Source organism: Chroicocephalus ridibundus, chromosome 8 (assembly GCF_963924245.1).
Source record: "Chroicocephalus ridibundus chromosome 8, bChrRid1.1, whole genome shotgun sequence".
In the NCBI taxonomy this organism is placed as follows: Eukaryota; Metazoa; Chordata; class Aves; order Charadriiformes; family Laridae; genus Chroicocephalus; species Chroicocephalus ridibundus.
In genome coordinates, this window is record NC_086291.1 from 72965 (window position 1) to 77971 (window position 5007).

General features: G+C 51.9%; 1 long non-coding RNA gene across 1 annotated transcript; it reads right to left on the reverse strand.

The window, feature by feature from the left end:
• Positions 1-292: 292 nt before the first annotated feature.
• Positions 293-4134, reverse strand: LOC134519689 (uncharacterized). The gene is made up of 3 exons (XR_010072276.1): positions 3804-4134; positions 1118-1180; positions 293-719 (listed from the first exon to the last, which is right to left on the reverse strand). It is a non-coding gene; the product is annotated as an uncharacterized LOC134519689 (long non-coding RNA).
• Between the last annotated feature and the right edge of the window lie 873 nt (positions 4135-5007).

The following is a 5007-nucleotide window of genomic DNA, read 5'->3' on the forward strand; positions in this document are numbered from 1 at the left end:
CAAGAGAAGCAGGCTGGAACCGCCCTGCCCAGCTCATGCTACCATTGTGCTGAAGACTAACCCGCTCCCTTTACCTGCCCAAAGGGGATGGCTCCAGGACAGCCCTCTGCCCTTCTCTAACTTTAAGATGCCTCCCTGCAAATCACAAACTTCTCCCCTTCCAGCCCCTCCCCAGCCCTGGCCACTCAACTTAGCTTTCAGAGGGCTGGAGGTCTTAAATCCGATGTTGACAGAAAAAAAAAAAAAAAAACACAGCACATTGACTATCTGGGACATTCCTGTAGTCACCAGGTTCATCATCATCATCTACAATTAAAGAAAACCAAACAGTGACAGCAAGAAGTTTCAGAGAGGCCACCGCCAACCTCTTCCACAGTTTCCCCTTCCTCAAAAGCACAATGGGATTCCACTCACCTGCTCCTTCCAGAGTCAAATGCTGTGGCCACCATTGCTTGAGATACCAAGAAACAAAATTACTGTTGCACATGTGAGAAATCACCAGCCACAAGCTCCTCCTCACTGCTGCCTCAGCTCACCTCTAATGCTCACCCACTTCCAAAGATGGCTCACAGGGCACCTGCAAAACCAGAAGATAAATAATTAACCAGGTTGCCGTATAATACTTCACTATTAAGACATCAATGCGGCCCACAACCGCCTCACTTTCTCAGCACGCTCATCAGCATGCGGCTTAGTCCCTCTGAGCCTGCGTCCTGCACCTGAAAAAAAAAAAACCAACCAAAAGACATATGCTGACATACTGCCCGACACCTCAGCCTGCCTACAGCCGTTCCTGTCTCCTACTCCTTTACCCTGGCCTCTCGCCCACCTGCCCTCCATGGTTTTGGGCTGCTGCTTTGAGGCTTACAGACTACCTGTAAAACAAAGGACACTAAAAACTTCACCCACAATATAACATCTGAGAAGAATTGCTGCTTCAGCCCACTATTCATTGACCACCTTGCCCGAGAGTCACATCCGGTGCCAATATCCTGCTTTACTCATCACTTCATACCTTCAAAATGAAAAAAAAAAACCCCACACCCCACCACCAAGCCATAATATAATGACATAGCCACCAGTTACATCTTCCCTCCAGCACCGTGAACTGACCCACCTTCTTACAGGGTCCCACTTGCCTTCTCCATGACTCTTTGGTGCACATCTTGTCCCTCTGCATCTGAAAAAATTAGTAAACAAGTCACCCAGATGTTGATCAGTAGCTGAACAATTCCAGGGGTCTTGTTTCCATTTAGGAATATCATCTAAGCTCCAACTACAGCCTGCCATTAAAAAAATTGGCCCCAACGTTAATCCCCACACATACAAGCCTTAACACCTTCAATCTGCTTCACTACTGCCAAACAGGCCCTCCCAGGAGGTTCCAATCATCCCCATAAAACACTATGGAAATGACTGTCCCTGCCAATGGCTGCTTGATCCCAGATGACTGTAAACCTTTGGCTAAACAGTCTTGGCAGATCAACATATTACCCATAGACTCTTATTGCTGTTCCACCTACCCCTGACTCTACACCCCCAGGCAGGGCAGCTCCACGCCAAACACACCCACGTGCAGCCCAACACCACACAGCACTATGGACAACAACGTGACTCCAAGATGAGAGAAAACTCTCCACAAGAAGAATGACTGTCAGACAAGAGATGCTGTTGGGCAAGAAGACCGATGGCCACAGCACGGACATGAGGAGGCTCTGTGGCAAAGTCATAAAAATTATAAAAGAGTCAAATGTAACAGCCCATTCCAAGAAGTTCCTGTCAAAATGGAGATGACATATGTGCAGGAAGCCTGGCTTCAAGACCTGAGAATGTAAGGATGCAGGGAAGAAATCCCAGTTCATAAAAGCAGATGGCTAGAACTGCTATAGCTCAGAGAACAGAGCTGCTCATGCGGCCACGAACGATGCTACAGAAGAGGACCATTCAGAAACTTCCAAGAGGCAAGTCCAATCTGCACTTTAAAACTGTTATGCAAGAAGTGCCCATTGGGCGCTCTGCCAATTAGCACAGGCATTCAAGACTCTACAGGGGCTGCCCAAGGCAAATGCTGTGCCCCTTGAGTGCAAAGAGAAACGAGGATATCAAAACCTAAGGGAAGTCCAAGAGACAGAAGACAGAGCACACAAACTACACAACAACAGACACAGGCCAGAACTGCCCTGCCCAGCACACACTAGCTTTGTGCTGAAGAGTAACCCACTCCCTTTACCTACTCAGAGGAGACTCCTCCTGGATAGCCCTCTGCTCTACCCTGACTTGAAAACTCCTCCCTGAAACTGTCAACCTTGGCCTCCCTCCAGCGCCTGTGCCTCTACTTAGCTTTCAGACAGCCAGGGGTCTGAATTCATCCTTGACAACAAACCCACAGCTAACAGCAAACAGCTTGTTCCTGCAGTCACCAGGTTCCTCTTCATCTGTAAAACAAAAAGAAACCATGGCTCCAGTAGTGACCACCCTGATAGTAGAGGCCAACCTCTTCTACAGCACCCTCATCCTCAGAGGTGCCATGGCAATCCGCTCACCTGTTTCACGCCAATTCCAGAGTCAGAGGCTGCAGCAATTATTTATGACACCTAAGATACCAACAAACACAAAATTACCATTGCATTTCTGTGAAATCACCAGTCCCATGCTCCTCCTCAATACTATCCAGCTCACCTCAAAGGCAAGGGACCAGAACAGACCAGACCCTCTTGACACCCAAATCCAAATCCGACATGACAAAGACTGATGAACCTGCCTCCATTTCCTAGCCAACCCCCAGCACCAAAACTTTTAGAAACCTCTTCTCCTCAACTGTCAGGGAAGGACCCCCACTTCTTCTTGACAGCTCCCATTCTATATTTGCAACCCTGAAACCCCTGTGTCAGCCACTCCTCAGGAGCTGCTCTTCTGAGCCATGCCCTGTGTTCAGCAGGCACCTCCTATCTTCTGTTTTCCCACAGACTCTGGGCTCTGCTATAGACCCACAAAATAAGTAATGCCCTGACACAATCTACGAGGAGCCTGCTGCAAAAACTCTAGGGACACCACGGCACTCTTTGGGCAATGGGGAAAGGTCACGAGCCATGCCATATCCCTGCTGCTTTCTTGAGAAGTGCTAAAGTACAATATGCAGATGCATACAAAATGCTCACCCTAACCCCTACAACATAATCTCATCATCAACCCAATTAAGAGAAACAAGATTAGCAACTCACACAGCATACTGCTAAACCGGTGGAAAAAACCACAGGCCCATCTTCAATAAAGTCAAGAATTCTAGGAAAATGCATCACTCCTAGAATAAAGAAAAGCACACTATTAAACCATCTGGGCATCCCCTAAACACTCATCACAAAGTTACTGACCTGAAAAAAAGGAAACAAAAAAGCTGCATACCAGTCAACTTTCTACTATACAGGTGGCAGGATGTGTACTGGTCCTGAAGGTCTTAGCTCAGCCTTCTTACCTCTGCCTCCCTAAATACCAAAACATGCCTGCCCCAAAGCTGCAGCCAAGTGAAGGACCAGCAGAGCACCAACCCCAGAGGAACCCAGCAGCACAACAAGCTCCTGAGCCGAGCCTGTGGCTCATATACCCCGGGCCCTGCCCACTGCCATCGGGCCCCGCCCACCACCCTTCCCACAATCCCCTGGAGAAAGGGGCGGGGACAACGCCCCAGAAGACAAAAAGGTGGCCACAGGGGTAGGAGCTCCTTTTCTTATGCCTTAAGTTCCCAGCAGGCAAGGCAACAGTCATTTTTATTTCTATTGGGCACTTGCCTCTGGTGATTCTTTTACCGCTGTTGTTTGAGTTCTGTCTACTTGTTGCTGTAGAAAAGAAAGTTCTGCAGGCGTCACTTTATTTTTGTGATCTTCAGATATTTTTGTGGTTAACTGTGTTTTATGGTTTTAGAAGAGTGCTGGAAGCAGGTGATTTCCAGAAGACTGATGAGCACTTCCTGGATCCTAGAGGACTAAAGTGCCATAGAGAGGCGCGTCGGCTGACTGAGCGGCCTCCAGGAGGACTAAAGTGCCATAGAGAGGCCCGTCGGCTGACTGAGCGGCGCCCCGGAGGAGTAAAGTGCCATAGAGAGGCGCGTCGGCTGACTGAGCGGCGCCCCGGAGGACTAAAGTGCCATAGAGAGGCGCGTCGGCTGACTGAGCGGCGCCCCGGAGGACTAAAGTGCCATAGAGAGGCGCGTCGGCTGACTGAGCGGCGCCCCGGAGGACTAAAGTGCCATAGAGAGGCGCGTCGGCTGACTGAGCGGCGCCCCGGAGGACTAAAGTGCCATAGAGAGGCGCGTCGGCTGACTGAGCGGCGCCCCGGAGGACTAAAGTGCCATAGAGAGGCGCGTCGGCTGACTGAGCGGCGCCCCGGAGGACTAAAGTGCCATAGAGAGGCGCGTCGGCTGACTGAGCGGCGCCCCGGAGGACTAAAGTGCCATAGAGAGGCGCGTCGGCTGACTGAGCGGCGCCCCGGAGGACTAAAGTGCCATAGAGAGGCGCGTCGGCTGACTGAGCGGCGCCCCGGAGGACTAAAGTGCCATAGAGAGGCGCGTCGGCTGACTGAGCGGCGCCCCGGAGGACTAAAGTGCCATAGAGAGGCGCGTCGGCTGACTGAGCGGCGCCCCGGAGGACTAAAGTGCCATAGAGAGGCGCGTCGGCTGACTGAGCGGCGCCCCGGAGGACTAAAGTGCCATAGAGAGGCGCGTCGGCTGACTGAGCGGCGCCCCGGAGGACTAAAGTGCCATAGAGAGGCGCGTCGGCTGACTGAGCGGCGCCCCGGAGGACTAAAGTGCCATAGAGAGGCGCGTCGGCTGACTGAGCGGCGCCCCGGAGGACTAAAGTGCCATAGAGAGGCGCGTCGGCTGACTGAGCGGCGCCCCGGAGGACTAAAGTGCCATAGAGAGGCGCGTCGGCTGACTGAGCGGCGCCCCGGAGGACTAAAGTGCCATAGAGAGGCCCGTCGGCTGACTGAGCGGCGCCCCGGAGGACTAAAGTG